The 17,698-nt window shown below is 44.6% G+C and overlaps 1 protein-coding gene across 4 annotated transcripts in view; it reads left to right on the top strand.

Annotated features, from left to right (window-relative positions):
* The first annotated feature begins 16,116 nt into the window (after nucleotides 1-16,116).
* Ubap1 (ubiquitin associated protein 1) overlaps nucleotides 16,117-17,698 on the top strand; it is a 52,995-nt gene continuing 51,413 nt past the window's right edge. For 2 of the 4 annotated variants that reach the window (XM_029568005.1, XM_008842460.2), the window contains exon 1: nucleotides 16,117-16,343. The gene's annotated coding sequence lies outside the window, so the exon portion shown is untranslated. Of the gene's footprint in view, nucleotides 16,344-17,191; nucleotides 17,258-17,698 lie in introns of all 4 variants that reach the window. The other 2 variants (XM_029568004.1, XM_029568003.1) reach the window with 2 other exon arrangements.

Raw genomic sequence — 17,698 nt, 5'->3', positions numbered from 1 at the left:
TTATTTATTTATTTATTTATTTATTTATTTATTTATTTATTTATTTATTTTTGAGACAAGGTCTCATTATATAGCCCTGACTGGCCTGGAACTCACTATGTAGATCAGACTGGCCTCCAATTCACAGAATTCCACCTACCTCTGCCTCCTGAGTGCTGAGATTAAACGTATACACCACCACACTCCATTCATTACATATCTTTGAACTATCTAGGTAGCTCATGTTGGTCTTGAACACACTATCTATGTAGCCCAAACTAGCCTTAAATGCCCCAGTGCTGGGATTACAGGCTTGTGGTGCCACACCCAGCTCCCTTTCTGAAACCTTTATGGAAGTGAAGTGTCTATCAAGATGCCCTGTTGCTCACCCAGGGACACCACAAACAAACAAAAAACAAATAAGGACAACAAAAAATAGATGCTCAACTGCCTGGCTGTTTGTTAGATAAACCAAGCTAGACCAGCCATATGCTTGGCTCCTGTAATCTGAATCCTTTTCAGAGTGAAATAGTGATGGAAACTGTTTGGAGCTGCCTTATGCCATGTGTCACCCTGAGGAGTTCCTGTTTATATTTATATATTTATTTTAAAATATTTTCTTATTAATTTTTCTTTGTAATTCTAGGGATGGAGTTTATGACCTCATTTATGCTAGAGATAAATGCTACCACTGAGCTGTGCCACCAGGCCAGTTCTCTTTCTTTTTTTTTTTTGAAGACAGGGTTTCCCTGTAACCCCCAGGAACCAGGAACACATTATGTAGACCTGGCCTTGATCTCACAGAGATACACCTGCTTCTGCCTCCCACGTGCTGGGATTAAAGGTTTGTTTTACCACGCCCAACTCAGTTCATTTTCTTAAAATTGTATTTTAATTGTGTGTGTGTGTGTGTGTGTGTGTGTGTGTGTGTGTGAGCATGAGGACAACTTTTGGGAGTTGGTTCTTCTTCCACCATGTGATCTGGAGATCAGACTCAGGCTGTCAGGCTTGCCCACCAAGTCTTTTACCTAGAGTCATCTTACTGGCCCTAGTTTTTTTTTTTTTTGGTCTTTTTGAGATAGGAGACAGGGTCTCCCTGTAGCCCCAGCTGTCCTGGAACTCACTATGTAGACCAGGTTGGGGTTGAACCCCCAAGTGCTGGGATTAAAGGGGTGTGCCCCTCCGCCTGGCTTTTTTTTTTTTTTTTTTTTGAGACAGGGTCTCCCTGTAGCTACCCCAAGTGCTGGGATTAAACACTTGTGCCACCATGCCCCGCAGTCCTATTTGTTCTTAAGTGAAGGTCTCACTCTGTATCTCAGGATGTCCTTAAATATGTAGCAATCCTCCTGCCTCAGCTTTCAAGTGCTGGGATTACAGAAGTATGCCACTATACCCCAGGTTCCTTCCCTCCCTCTTTTCCCCCCTCCTTCCTTCCCAGACAGGATCTCCTGAAGCCCAGGCTCATTTCAAACTTGCTAAGTAGTTGAGGATGACCTTGAATTCCTGATCCTCCCGTCTCTACCTTCAGAGCACTGGAATTATAGGTATGTGTCACCATACTGTATTAATGCTGATGCTGGGGATTGAACCTAGTTTCATGCATGCTAAGTGAGCACTCTACCAACTGAGCTACATACCTAGCTCTTGTCTTTGGTTTTTGAGACTAAAGGTCCTGTTGCACAGGCTGGTTTATAACTTATTATGAGGCCATAGCCGAGATAACCTTGGACTCCTGATCCTCCTGCCATTATCTCCCAGAGCTATGATTACAGGTGTGCACCACACGCAAGCTTCTATTTTCCAAGACCTGGAATTTCAGCTGTGTTATCAAGACTTTGAACATCTTTTAAAAAAATATTTTATTATTGTTTTTATTTCATATGTATGAGTGTATTGCCTGTATGGATGTGAGTGTACCCATGTTGTGCAATGTTGCGGAGGTCAGAAGAGAGCCTCAGATTCCCCTGGAACTGGAGTTAAGGACGGTTCATAGTCGCCGTGTAGGTGCTGGGAATCAGACCTGGGTCTTCTGCAAGAGCAATCAGTGCTCTTAACTGCTGAGCCATCTCTCCAGCCCTGACTTTGAACATCTTAGGTCCTTCTAATCAATTCCTTTTTTCTTTTTGAGACAGGGTCTCCCTATAGTCCCAGCTGTCCTGGAACTCACTATGTAGACCAGGCTGGCCTTGAACTCACAGAGATCCACCTGCCTCTGCCTCCCGAGTACTGAGCTTAACGGCGTGTGCCACCATGCCCGGCAATTCCTTTTTTCATATCACATCAGCCAGAGTCAGGTCCTGTTACTTGTTAAGTTCATCAAAATATGCTACCCTCAAATACACCTCTTTGACATATGGATTATTTTGAACTGGAGGCAAATGGGAATTCACAGATGCAGAAAGAAGCCATGTTGAAGCTTTCTCCATCAACAGAAAGAAGACACATCTGAGAAAGTGAACCCTGGGGCAGTTTTCTGGCCAAGAAAAAGGCAGGAAGTTGACAAAGATGAATGTGCAAACTGACCTTGCTAAAATAACTCCTTGGTATATTGAAAAGATTGATAATGTATGGTGCTGACAAGAATATAGCAAGACAGATAACTTCTTGCATGCTGGTTCTAGAGTACTTTGATGAATCCCTTTGAGGCTCAAGTTGAGGACATGGGAAGCCTTGCTGTGGGGTTCTGTGGTGTTGGACAAGAAAGCTGCACTTCCGTCACTATGGCTTTGTTTCTATTTATGTGCCTTATTGTGCCTGGGGTCCTCAGGGGTAATGGCAGAGGCTGGCTATTATCAACGGCTGAGTTATTTTGTTTACTTTGTTATTTAATGCATCTTCTGTGGTGGATTCTCTCTGGTATGCACATGTTGTTATGAACTAGATGTGTTGGTCTCCAGATTTATATGTTGAAGTCCTACTCCCAGTATCTCAGAATATGTTTATGTTTGATGATACATCCTTTAAAGAAATGATGAAGCTATTGGGGATGCCCCCCAACATAAGTGTATCCTAAGTGAAGATACGGTGAGAAGGTAGAAGCCAAGAAGAGAGGCCTGAAAAGAAAGTGGACCCAACCAGATCTTGGAATTCTGGTCTTCAGAACTGTGAGAATTTTGTTTCTTTTCTTTTCTCTTTCTTTCTTTTGTGATTCAGGGGACTGAATCCAGGATACTCTATCACTCCAGTGTTTTGTTATAGCAGCCCTAGCAAACTAATACACACATGGTACAAAGGTGTTCATATTCACAGGCCTTCCTTTATGTTCACTCACACACTTCTTTCTTAGATCTCTTTATTCCTGATTATCCAGTCTTTCTCATTCAAGGCTTCTAACTAACCAACCAAATCATTTATCATTATCCATAATTCTGAATATAGCCTAACCTCAGGTCACTTTTCTTTCCATTGAGATTGTATAGTTGTATTGTATCAGCCAAAGCTCCCCAGTTGGGAAGATTTCTTTGCACTATGATCTTTCAGGGTCATCAAGATGGGGTACATTTTGCTTGCACTTTCTCACCTACTAAGCTAACCACTTCTGTTAGCTGGTCATAAAGGAGTACGCGGCAGCAAAGAGAAGCTGAGTGGGAAGAATCAGGTTAGCAGCAGTGGGTGACAGGGGTCTGTGCCACCTGCTTACACAGTTGCCTTTGCTTCTCTAGGCTTGTATCTGATTCTGAGAGTATCAATTCAGTCTTGTCACAGATTGCTTCTGAGCCTACTCACTTTGTGACTTGGTGGATCTGACAAACTGAACTCATGATAGATTGGATAGGTTGTACTATGTATTTTTTTGAATTATTTATGCTTATTTTGTGTGTATGAGTGTTTTGCTTGCATGTATGTAAGTACACCTGTGTTGTGTAATGCCTTTGGAGGCCAGAAGATGTCAGATCCCCTGGCACTGGAGTTAAGGACAGTTGTTAGCCATCATGTGGGTGCTGGAAACCAAATCTAGATCTTCTGCAAGAGCAGCCAGGGCTCTCTTAACCACTGAGCCATCTCCCCAGCCCCTGTCTATGTTTTTGATGACCTACAGTTGAGCATTTTATCATAGTCAGACATTGTGTTCCATAAAGTTTGAAGACAGGCATAGTGGAACATACCTGTAATCCCAGTATTTGAAATGTTAAAGAAGAAGGACCCTGAGTGAGAGGCCAGCCTGGACTACATAGAGAGACCCTGTCTCATAAACAAAACAAGGGCCAGGTGTGGTAGCACAGGCATTTAATCCCAGCACACAGGAGGAAGAGACAGGTGGATCTCTGTGTTAGAGGCCAGCTAGGGCTACATAGTAATCTCTCTCTGTGTCTCTCTCTCTCTCTCCTTCCCTCCGTCCCCCCTCTCTAAAAGCCACACAAAAGAAAAACAAACCAAAACAATTAAATAAAACACGACTTATAACTCTGCTGCAGTTGTCACGACTTTATTCCAGAACCGTAGGGGTCTAGATTGTAAGTCTTTCACTGAAGCCTGTTGTAAACTTCATGTGATGTCTTTTGCTGCTGTCTTAGTTCACATGGTTTGCCATAACAAAATACTTGAGACTAGGTGATTGACACACAAAAATTTTATTTCTTTAGAGTTCTGGAGGCTGGAAGGCCAAGATCAAGATGCTGCCAGGTTCAAAACCTGGAATAGGCGGCTCTCAGCCTCCAAGATGGTGCCTTGTGCTGCTTCCTCGGGTGGAAGAAAGGCAACAAAGGCCAAAAGCTGTAGGAGCCCCTCTTTAGGAGGTTCTTAATTCCATTCAGGAGAGAAGATTTGCTCCAGTTTGCATCTTGTGTCCCTCAAAGGCCCATATGATAAAGACTTAGTCCCCAGCATGCACTGCAGGCAGCTGGTGGAACTTAAAAGTTGAGGCCTCATAGGATCCTGGTCTCTAGGTCTTCCTAGGAGTGCCTTTGAAAGGGAAAGGGGAACCGGGTGTGGTGGTGCACACATTTAGTCCCAGCACTCGGGAGGCAGAGGCAGGTGGATCTCTGTGAGTTCAAAGCCAGCCTGATCTACATAGTGAGCTCCAGGCCAGCCCCCACTACAGGGAGACCCTGTCTCAAAAAAAAAAAAAAAAAAAAAGTGGGAATGTAGTCTCTCTTCCCTCCTAGGGGCAAGCAAACAAGCAAGGATTTAGGGAGTAGAGCAACAGTTCCCTGTAAGAGGGAGGAAGTCTTTTTTTTTTTTTCTTCTTCTTCTTCTTCTTCTTCTTCTTCTTCTTCTTCTTCTTCTTCTTCTTCTTCTTCTTCTTCTTTTAAAATAGGTTCTCTCTGTAGTCTTAGCTGGCCTGAACTAGACCAGGTTGGCCTTGATCTTATGAGTGCGGGGACTAAAGGTGTGCCCCACCATGCCCAGCCCTGTTTAATTTAAATTTTTTTCCATTTTTCTTTGGTCTTTTTGAGACAGGGTCTCCCAGTAGCCCCAGCTGGCTTTGAAATTACTATATAGACCAGGCTGGCCTTGAAATCACAGAGATCTGCCTGCCTCTGCCTCCTGAGTCCTGGGACTAAAGGTGTGCACCACCCCACCTGGCATATTTCCATTTTTTATGTGTGTTATGTATACATGTGTGTATGCATATTTTTAAAATTATGTGTATGTGGGTCTGTGTGTGGGGTATGTGCATCTGAGTGCAGGTACCCACAGAGGTCAGAAGAGAGCATTGGATCCCCTGGAGCTGAGGTTATTGGTGGTTGTGAGCTGCCTGACATGGGTGCTGGGAACTGAACTTGGATTCGCTACAAGAACAATATGCATGTTTAACCACTGAGCCACCATCTCTCCAGAGCCATGTATGCAAGTTTTTGTATGTGTGGGCACATGTGTGTGTGTGCATGCATGTAAGTGAACCAGCACATGTATGTGTGTGCACCTGTGAAGGATAGAGGTTGATGATGTCAGGATCATCCTTGATAACTCTTTTACCTTATTAAAACCCTGAGCTAGCCAATATAGCTAGTCTTGCTAGCCAGCTTGTTCTGAGGGTCCTCCTCCTCTGTCTTCTGAGGCTGGAATTACAGGTGGGTCACTACACCCACCTGGGATTTACATGAGTTTCTGGGGGATCTGAACTGTGGTTAGCACTTTAACTGCTGAGCCATCTCCCCAGCCCCCCAACCTGGTTTTTAACTGCTATCTTTGCTGGGTTCAGGAGTTTCTCTTTGGCCTTTCCCAACTTTTATCTCACAGTTCATGATACCAATATGGTTGTCCTGTTAACTATCAAGCATAACAATTTAAATAGTTGGGAACTGGGGAAATTACCATGGAGCATATCTGCTGTGCACACAGTGGATTCACTATGAACTAAACCTGGGCCAGAACTCCATTTATTACAGGTCTCCATTTGTCCCTGTTCCATCTGGGGGAACCTGATATTTTTAATCCCTTAGTATTAACTTCAACTTAGACTCTACATCAGCCGGTCCTTGAATTGCTTGGGCAATACTGTGTCTTTTCCTTTGTTTGGTTACCCAAACAAAAGGTGGCAGTCCTTTTTGAGGAAGGACTGGAGATATCACTACTACACACATGTGCAATGGTGTTATAGGACCTTTTCTTCTGGAGACTTGGCCTGAACTTCAGTCACTGGGTTCCAGGCCTGAAATAGGCTCTGGTCTGGGAACCAGGTAATTGAAGGAGAGTGCCCCTCAGACACCCCCCCTCCCCGTCCTCTGAGAAAGAGCTGCCCTCGCCTGACTCTGGAAATCCCCTAGATTGTTCAAACCCTTTCCTGGTACATCTGTTTATGGTTTCTATGGAAATGGTCTGGGGCAGGGGAAGAATGTTCTGCCCCAGGTAAGCTAGCCAATGGCTGTATAGGTTAAGGCTCTGGAAATCAGCCCTAGATTGTTCAAATCCTTTCCTGGTTCTTCTGTTTATGGTTTCTACAGAAATCCCCCGCTCTGCTGTTTTTGTGCTTAAAAGCCCTATTTTTCCACAGCTCTGGATTGCAGTGCAGCTCCTGAGCCTGCCTGCATCCCCAGCCAGTTGGTCTCAATAAAGCAGATAAGGTTTCCTGAGTCTCAGTGTCTCAGAGGTCAATTCAGGAAATTCTTTGGACCCTGAACACTAATGAATCATGACTTAGCCTCTTGATCATCTAATATAGACATTTGTTTTTTATTTTATATTTTTATTTTTTTGAGACAAGGTCTCCCGGTAGCCCTAGCTGGCCTGGAACTCACTAATAGACCTGGCTGACCTTCATCTCACAGAGATGCCTGTCTCTGTCTCCCTGGGACTGAAGGTGTGCACCACCACGTCCAGCACCTAATCAAGTCTTTAAAAAAATTTCATTTAAGCTGGGTGTGGTGGCACATGCCTTTAATCCCAGCACTTGAGAGGCAGAGGTAGGCATCTCTGTGAGATGAAGGTCAGCCTGGTCTATTAGTGAGTTCCAGGCCAGCTGGGGCTACAGGGAGACCCTGTCTCAAAAACACCAAAAAACAATTCATTTATTATTTTTATTTTATGTGTATGAGTGCATTGCCTGCATGTGTGTAACTGCATCAGTGTCCTGTGATGCCTGGGGAGGTCAGAAGAGAGCGTAGGATTTCCCTAAAACTGGAGTTACGATGGTTATTAGTCACCATTTGGGTGCTGGGAATTGAACCTGGTCCTCTGTAAGAGCAACCATACTCTTAACCGCTGAGCCATTTCTCCAGTCCCATCTGGATTTTTTTTTTGTCTTTTTTTTTTTTTTGAGACAGGGTCTCCCTGTAGCCCCAGCTGTCCTGGAACTCACCACGCAGACCAGGCTGGCCTTGAAAGCACAGAGATCCACCTGCCTCTGCCTCCCAAGTGCTGGGATTAAAGGAGTGCGCCACCACACCTGGACTGGATTTTTTTTTTTAATTGTCTAGGTTGAACAGTTTCTTTTGGGGATGCGTAGAGACACTTTAATATTAGGCAACTCTATAATTCTCTGCCAGTCAGACCTCACTGGCTGTTGTTCCAATCTTATAGCTCATCATGATAACTGCCCCTGCACCATTTCTCTTACTTGGGGATCTCATCACACCCACTGTTACCAAGGACCCTTGTGTGCAGTGTGCAGAGGCAGCTAGCACTGAGTTTCTCAGTTATTTAAGGCCATTTTCATCAACCCATCCCTCAGACTATTTCCCAGTAGGAAATCAATATTTGGTGTTTTCTGTAATACATCCATTCTGACTTTCCTCTTTTCTAAGCCTTTTTTCTTTTTTTGAAATAGTATCTCATTATGTAGCCCTGGCTGACCTAAGGGAGAAAAAGAAGAAAAGGAAAAGAAGGAAGGAAGGAGAAAAGGGAGGGATGAAAAAGGAAAGGGAAGGAGGTAGGGAGAAAAGAGGGAGGGAGGGGAGAAGGAAGGGAAAGAAGGAGAAGACAAGAACGCTAACTCCAAACTTTAGGTTCATATAGCAGTAAAGCAAACTTGGCTGTCCTGGCATAAGATTCACTTGCCCATGTGCATATACTGATATTTTACTATCTTGGGGCAAGGAAGCCTTTTAGCCTTTTAGATCTAACACTATCTTGGAAACCAGAAGAAAACATCTGGCACTCACTGACTCTGATAGGAACAAAGCTGTAAACACCATCTGTCAATTTTTTCTTCCAAAGGAACCCCCCACTTTTTTTTGAGACAAGATTTCACTGTGTAGCCCAGGTTTGCATTGAACTCAGATCTACCTGCCTCTATCTCCCAAATGCTGGGATTAAAGGTGTGTGCTACCACACTGAAAGGAGCCTTTCTAATTTTTTTTTTTTTTTTTTTTGTCAACTCCTTGTCATAGGTAGAGGCACTAGAATCAAATGAAACCTCTGAGGTCTCATGATGTTCAGGATGAGCAGAGGGGAATCCCAAGGCTTCCTGTTGTCCAAGTACACATCCTCACAAGACACTTCCGAAACCTCCCTGAGGCAGCCGTGTACAGGTGTGCACTTGGTGCTCTGCACAAATACCAGAGGACAGAGGTCTGATATCCAGCTGTACACAGCTTGCCAATCTCTGTACCTTGGCACCATATCCACTGTAGCTTAGTGGCTGGTCTTGTCTTAGAAACCTCTGCAATTTTATTCTACTGTAGATGTATTTTTACATATTATCTTCCTCCTCAGATTTTTTTATGTGTATGAGTGTATTGGGTGCATGCATATACACTCAAGTCATGCATCCCATGGAGGTCAGAAGAGGGTGGTGGATCCCCTGGAACTAGAGTTACAGATAGTTGTTAGCCACCATGTGGTTGGGAACTCAACCTAGGTCCTCTGCAAGAGTAGCCAGTGCTCTTAACCACTGAACCATTTCTCTAGCCCACCTGTTCAGATTTATCTATTTTTGAGATAGAGTCTCACAGTATATCTCAGTCAGGCCTCAAACTTATGGCAAATCTCCTACCTTAGCCCCCTGACTGCTGGGATTACATGCATGTGTTAATAGATCAAATTTCTTTCAGTTTATCTTTTCACTTTGTGTATTGGTTCTTTTGCCAGCATCAAGCCTGGCTTTTGAATTCAGTAATATAATTGGACAATATGATTTTTTTTTCCATTACAAAGCCTGGCTCTCATGCATGCTAGGCAAGGACTCTATTGAGCTACCCCAGCTCCTGGGAAACATTATTTTGATTGTGTCTGTGATAGTGTTTTCAAAAAGGTTAGCATATGAATCTCAGTGGAGTAGGAATGACATATCTGCTTTCAATGTGGGTGGGAAACATTTAGTTAGTTGAGGGCCTGAAGAGAATTAAAACAGAAGACAAATTGGGGCCAGCAAGATGGCTCAGCAGGTAATGGTGCTTTCCGCCAAGTCTAATGACCTGAGTTCAATCCCTGGAACCGATATGGTGGGAGAGAACTGACTCTCTCAAGTTGTCCTCTTACCTACCCACCCCCACACAAACACACACACAATAAATGTAAAAATTAAAAAAAAATTTTTTTTGTCGTTTTGAGACAGGGTTTCCCTGTAGCCTCAGCTGGTCTTGGAACTCACTACATAGACTGGGGTGGCCCTGCCTGTGCCTCCTTAGTGCTGGGAATAAAGGCATGTGCCACCACTCAGCAAGTTTTTTTTTTTTGTTGTTGTTGTTGTTTTTTGTCTATAAATGTAAAAAAATTTAAAAACAGAAGGTAGGCTGGTTCCTCTGTCCTCCATGGTAACTGGGGCAAGCTCATCACACGCCTTGGGCCTTGGACATCAGAACTTCAGGTTTGTTGGCTGTACTGTCAGGTTTTTTTGTCCCTGTGACAAATACTTGAGAGAATCAGTTTAAAATTTGGTCCCAAGGCCAGCAAGATGGCTCAGGTCTTGCTTGCCTCATAAGCCTGATGACTCGAGTTTGATTTCTGGAACTAAAGCAAAGGTAAAAGAGAGAACTAACTCCACAGAGTCATCCTCTGACCCTCCCCCCGACATACCCTGGCACACCTACTGGCTGGAGAGATGGCTCATTGGTTAAGAGCACTGACTGCTCTTGCAGAGGACCGGGGTTCGATTCCCAGCACCCACATGGCAGCTATGAACCATCTGTAACTCCAGTTCCAGGGGAATCCTAAGCCCTCTTCTGACCTCCAAAACAATGCACAACACGGGTGCACTCACATACATACAGGGAATACACTCATACACATAAAATAAAAAAAAATTAAAAGTTAAGTCTTGCAACTTAGCAAGACTCTGTAACAAAACAAAAAAAGGGCTTCAGATACAGCTCAGTGGTAGAAGCACTTAGCATGCATAAGGCTGTAGACTCAATCCCATACACTGAAACAAAATTAAAGAGAGACCCAGTTTAAATGTAGGATTTATTTTTGCTCATGGTTTCAGGGATTACAGTCCACAGTTGTTTGGCTCTATTGTCTCTTGCTTCTGGGCCTACAGTGAGGCAGAATGTCATGGCAGAAGGGCACAGTATGGCAGAGCTGCTTACCCCAAGGCAGCCAGCAGAGACAGTGTCTGTGCCAGAGGCCTCCTTCCTTTTCTTTTTTAAATTTTATTTATTATTTTTATTTTATGTGTATGTGTGTATTGCCTGCTTGTAGGTGAGTGCACCCGTGTCATGCAATGCCCGTGGAGGTCAGAAGAGGCTGTTGGATCCCTTGGGACTGGAGTTACAGACAGTTGTTAGGGGCCATGTGGGTGCTGGGATTTGAACCCAGGTCTTCTGCAAGAACCAATGTTCTATTTTTTTTTTCTTATACTTTACTTATAAGGGCTGGGGAGATGGCTCAATGATTAAGAACACTGACAGTTACTGCAGAAATTTGAATCCCAGCACCCACATGGCAGCTAACAACTGTCCGTAACTCCAGTTCCAAGGGATCTGACAGACTCTTCTGTCCTCCCTGGGCACTGCACGACATGGGTGCACTTACCTGCATGCAGGCAATACACACATACAAATAAAAATAATAAATAAAAAATTATTTTTGGTCTTTTTGAGACAGGGTCTCCCTGTAGCCCCAGCTGTCCTGGAACTCACTATGTAGACCAGACTGGCCTTGAACTCACAGAGATCTGCCTGCCTCTGCCTCCTGAGTGCTGGCATTAAAGGTGTGCGCCACCATGCCCGGCTTTAAAATATTTTTAAAAATATTATTTTATGTGTATGAGTGTGTTGCCTGCATGTATGTGAGTGTACCCATGTCATGCAATGCCATGGAGGTTAGAAGAGGGCTTCAGATTTCCCTGGAATTGGAGTTAAGGACGGTTTGTAGCTGCCATGTCGGTGCTGGGAACTGAACCCTGGTCCTCTGCAAGAGCAGTCAGTGTTCTTAACCGCTGAGCCATCTCTCCAGCCCCAAGAACCAGTGTTCTTAACCGCTGAGCCATCTCTCTAGACCGGCCTCCTTCCTTTTTATACTCTATCTAGGACCCCAGCTTATGGGATCATGCTACCCACATTCCATGATGGTCTTGGCCCTGTCTGGAAATATCCTTACAGACACATCCAAAAGTGAGGTATACTAAGTTTCTATATACCTCTCAATCCAATTAAGTTGATAATCAAGGCTGACCATCATACTTGTCTTTAGACTCCAGGACTTGCACTGGTGCCCCCTCTCTGGTACTCAGGTTTTCTGACTCAACTCTAGTTCTGTTTCTCTAGTTCTGAGGCCTTTTGATTTGGACTGGACCACACTACCAGCATCCCAGGGTCCCTACCCTGCAGTTGGCTTGTAGTGGTACTTTTCAGCTGCCATAATACTATTAACTGGTTTCCCTAATAAATTCCCTTTCAAGTATCTATATACATATTCTGTAGGCTCTGTGTCTCTGTAGAGTCCATTTATATAGTTGTTTAATTCCTCCAGTGGACTTTTTTTGTTTGTTTTGAGACAAGGTCTTCCAGTTGCCTCAGCTGGCCTGAACTCACTATGTGCCTGAGTGCCAGGATCAAAGGTGTGTGCTACCATGCCCTGCTTTTTTTAATTTACTTAATTTTTTATGAGTATTTTGTCTGCAAGTATATAAGTGCACCTATATGTGCAAGGCCCGAAGAGGCCAGAAGAGGTGTTGGATTCCCTGGAACTGGAGTTATAGATGGTTGTTAGCCACCATGTGTGTGCTGGGAACCAAACCTGGGAGTGGAATTTCTTCAAAGCATCTTCTTGTTCTGTTTTGTGTGAATATGCATGTAGAGGCCAAGTTGAGGTTGGATGTCTTCCTTGACTGCTCTTGGCTTCCTAGCTAGCCAACTTGCCCCAGGGATCCACTTGTCTCTGCCTACCAAGATAGGAATTACAGGTGCCTGCCACACCTGCCTTGCTTTTATGTGGACCTGAACTCCAGTCCACCTGCTTGAGTAGCAAGTGTTTATCCACTGAGCCATCTCCCCAGCCCTTACAAGTGTCTTTGTCAACTTACTGTACCTATCATATGGTAGGAATTAGTTAATGCTAGATAACTAAATGAAAGATTGTAGAAATAGAGGTTTTGCCTGTTTTCTTAGACATTTCAAATGCCTGCTATATAAGGAGGGATGAAGGGACAAAGTGGGAAAAGTATAAACTGGTGTCCCTTGTTCTAGAGTGCTGTTGCAGGCAACAAGGGTACTTATATCTAGGGAAGCTAGGCTGGAAAGCTGGAGCAGCAGAGGACTGGCATCCTATTCTACCTGTTCTGGCCCCATGCAAGTCACACCTAGAAACCGACAAATATGAATTACATCCGGGAGGATGAAGACATACTTGTTTTTCTAGGGACATGTCTCTAGCCTTACCCCTAACCCCAATTTTTTTGAGATAGGGTCTCATGTAGCCCCAAATAACTTCAAACTCACTATGTAGTTCAGGATGGCCTTGAACTCCTGCTCATTCTGCCTCCACTTCCTAAGTGCTGGGATTACAAGTGTGTACTATTATACCTGGCCCTAGTTCCTTCCTTTCTCTCACTTAAGCAGAATGCCACTCTGCTTATCATTGTTCCAGAGTCCCATCCTCAGAATTGTTTTTTCAGTGTTAGGGATTTGAACCCAGGACCTTCCACATATTAAGCAAATATTCCACCACTGAATTACATCCCCAGCCCAGTATAGAATTTTGGAGTTGGGGGGGTGGGGGCTTTGAGACAAGGTTTTGGTATACAGCTCAGGCTGGCCCTAAATTTACTATGTAGCACAAAATGGTCTTTAACTCACTATGTATCCCAGGTTAGCCTCAAATTTGCAGAAATCTTCCTACCTCAGCTTTCTGAACACTGGCATTACAGGAGTGTATCATCATGCCTGGCTCAGAATTTTTTTTTTTGTTTTTTGAAACAGGGTCTCTCTGGAGCCCCAGCTGGCCTGAAATTCACTATGTAGACTAGGCTGGCCTCAATTTCACAGAGAAGACAAGATTATAGAAACAAAGAAAATTTTAACACAAATTACGTATACATATTATACATCACTTTTTTTTTTTTTTTTTTGTTTGCTTGTTTTTTACAACAGAGTTTTGCTGTGTAGCCCAGGCAAACTAACCTGGAATTCGCAATCCCCTTGCCTCAAATTTTCAGTGTTTTTACATATATGTATCCCTAGTACTAGGAAAAATGGCTGGCATACAGAAAGGACTCAAGTCTGTTTAGAAAAATTTACCATCATCTTAAGCTGAGTTTGGCTGAACATGGGTGTGTGTGTGGGCAGCTGGGTTTCATAAGCCAAAGCTGGCCTCAAACTTGATACCTCAATATGTAGCAGAGGATGACTGTGAACTCCTTCCTGATCATACTGTGTCAGTTTCTCAAGTACTGGGATTATTGGAATTTGCTACTCTCTTGTGCCCCAGCTAATTCTTGTATCTCCTAATAATAGAGACCGCTAAGAGTCGGGCTTAAAAATGTCCTCAGAGCCGGATGTGGTGGCCCATGCCTTTAGTTCCAGCACTTGGGAGGGAGAAGCAGGCGGATCTCTGTGAGTTTGAGGCCAGCCTGGTCTACATAGTGAGTTCCAGGACAGCTGGGGCTACAGGGAGACCCTGTCTCAAAAAGACTGAAAAAAAAAAAAAATCCTCACAAGGGTGAGGAGGGAGGATTCCAAGTTTGAGGCCAGCCTGGATTACAGAGAAAGTCCTTAGCTCAAACACCAACACCACGCCACCATTGAGAGAGAGAGAGAGAGAGAGAGAGAGAGAGAGAGAGAGAGACTCTCCTCTCTACATTTCTCTATACTGCAGAACTTTTTATTTTCATATGTATGAGTGTATTGCCTGCATGTAGGTAGGTACACCCATGTTGCACAATGCCCAAGAAGATCAGAAGAGGGCATTAGGATCCCCTGGAACTGGAGTCATGGATGGTTGTTAGCCACCATGTGGGTGCTGGGAATCGAACCCAGGTCTTCTGCAAGAGTTGCCAGTGCTCTCAACTGCTAAGCTATCCCTCTAACCCCCACTGCAGAACTTTTAATCTAGTGGAATCTATCTCCTACCTTGCTGGAATGCTGTATCCAGAGTTAGAGCTGCCTCATTCTCCAAAGTACAAAAATGATCTTGCCTGCTACTTAAGTTCTAGAGGCAAAACACAGGTGGAAATGTAGACATGGTAATGTACACATGCTTTTACATAGAGTAGAGGTGTACATCTTTCCTAATCCCTTAGGTAGCAGTAAATTATTCCAGGCACTAGCTGAGGGCTAAGGATGTAACCTAATGATAGCACTTGTCTAGCATGCAGCAGGCCCTGGGTTTGATCTCTAGCACCTGTTACTCCACTATCACTTTGACCTTTACTGGAGTTAATGCTGTATGATCTTATTTCTCCCATTGACCATGAACTTTATTTTTGTTTTGTTTTTTTGAGACGGGATCTCCTTGTAGCCCCAGCTGTCCTGGAACTCACTATGTAGACCAGGCTGGCCTCGAATTCACAAAGATCCGCCTGACTCTGCCTCCCAAGTGCTGGGATTAAAGGCGTGCGCCACCACGCCCGGCCTTACTTTTTTTTTTTTTTTTAAGATTTTTTATTTATTATTTTTTTTTTTTGTGTATGAGTGATACGCCTGCATGTAAGTGCACCCGTGTCGTGCAATGCCCGCGGAAGACAGAAGAGGCTGTTGGATTCCCTGGAACTGGAGTTACAGACAATTAGCTGCCATGTGGGTGCTGGGATTCAAACCTGGGTCTTCCAGCAAGAACAGTCAGTGTTCTTAATCGCTGAGCCATCTCTCCAGTCCCCCTGAGTTACTTTTCAACCAATTAATTTAAAAATGCGAGTCTGGGCTACATGGGGCCCTATTTCAAATACAAAAAATCACAAAAACAAAAATAAATGTAAGCGTACGCCTTTAATCCCAGGCACCGGGGAGGCTGAGGCAGGCAGATGTTTGTGAGTTCGAGGCCGGCCTGTCTCAAAAAAAACCGAAATAAACAAAAATAGCAGAGTGAGACCTAGCGAGGGTATGACTTATTCCTGGGTCTCTAATTTCCAAAGCAGACTCACGGCTACCTCTTCACGCGTCCCCTCGCGATTCAAGGCTCTGAGGTTCCCGCTTCGTCTCTAACCCTGAGTCTTACACTTCTTCCTTCCTTCCCTTTAGGTCAGCAGGGTTGTCATTTCTGTACCAAAGCTCCAGGTTGCAGGACTCCTTAGGTTCCTGAAGAGGGAAGTAGTTACGTCACTGTCGGCTCGGCTCCTCCCATTGGTTCGGAGAGTGAGGCGCAGCGCCATAACGTCAGACGCCCGAAGGGGCGGGGCAACCAGGGGAAGGAGGAGGGAAGTAGACCTTCAACATGGCGGCTGTGGTACTGGCGGTGGCTACGGTGACGGCCTGGCCCGGGGCTGGTAGAATTGGAAGAGGTGGCGTTCGCTCTCCCTAGGGGCAGCGGGAGCTCGGCGGGGACTGAGCCCGGGAGGCCGGCCGGCGCCAGCACCTTTCAGCGTTTGGGACGGCCGCGGCGTTCAGGTGAGGGGGGCCTGCCTCTGGGGGAGGGGGAGAGGGGCGGAGTTGGGGGCCGGGGCCGGGCCGGGCCAGGGCGCCGGGGGGGCGGAGGGAACCTGGGGACCCGCGGCCTGGAGGCCCCGCCGGCTGGAGGCAGCTGGAGAAGCAGGGCGGGAGGGAGACGGAGCCCTAGCTCGGGCGGCGACCTGGGGAGGATTCTGGGAAAAGGGTCAGCGTGATGGGCCAGAGTTGAAGGGGCGGAGGGCAGACGGGTGCGGGCAGAGGAGCCGGATTAGGGGACTAATTCTCTCCTAGCAGGCTCGGTAGACACCTCTCCGCCTACGGTGGACGCTCACGGGGAGCTGGAGCATGTCGAGGAGAGGGACCCAGGTTTTAGTAAAGAAGGCGGAGTGCCGGGGAGTTGAGGATGAGCTTGGAATGTGAGGCGATTTAGTTCTTCGGGCGATGAGACTACGGGGATCAGACCAGGGTTGAGAGCTCTTTGGGGATATCTCGGGCATTGTCTAGTCTTCTCTGGATGTGTCCTCTCTAGATCTTCCCTGTATGTATTTCCAGGGTGGAGATTACCTGGGCTGCCCACCTGGGCCTCAGAAATAGCCTGAAGTCTTTCTTGTGAAACCAAATTACACTCCAATTTATTTGCTCTCTATCAGCGATCCCTGACCTTTGTGGTGTTGCCTTGTTTCAAGACTAGCGATTTAGAAGTTTGATTGGTCATAAAAATAGATTTTGTGTTAAACTGGACTAAGATTTTTGACACTTTTTAGAAGCATGGAGTCTTGCAAAACCAAATTTGGCGTGTTACATATTTTCTGTTCGAATCTCACATATTGTTTTATCTGTTTCCTCAGTTTGGATAAATGTGATGGATGCTTCTCTGTTGAAATTTTTTCAGATTTGATGGTGGGTAAAACAAGGTATTTAGTTTTCATTGTTTAATAGACCTTTCTACCTAATGTCCCCACCTAGTTGAACTGAAAATGTCTTGTGTTACTGTAAAGCAAAGAATACAAAATGTCTAAAGTTTAACCAAAAGATTATCTCTGTAACTTATTTGAAGTGGAATTTTATAAATTTAATTTTTGATTCTAGTCCATTATATTTATTCATTCTGTTACTTACTGAATGCCTACTGTGTGTTTCATTAGAGTCATTATAATTAATGGGGATGGAGAAATTAATATTTCTCTAGTACATGTCCCTGTCACTGCACAGCTGATAACTTATTAACCTGCTGACATCATTGGGGAAAAAAGTATTAGTTTACAATGAAGGCCAGGGAAGGAAATTAAAATATGTGAATGTAAAAGTTCCTGAATTATTACTTTAAATTTTTTTTTGTTTTTATTATTTAAAAC

The sequence above is a fragment of the Nannospalax galili genome, unplaced genomic scaffold, assembly GCF_000622305.1.
Source record: "Nannospalax galili isolate Female #2095 unplaced genomic scaffold, S.galili_v1.0 scaffold341, whole genome shotgun sequence".
NCBI lineage: Eukaryota > Metazoa > Chordata > Mammalia > Rodentia > Spalacidae > Nannospalax > Nannospalax galili.
This window is presented reverse-complemented; position numbering and strand designations above follow the sequence as displayed.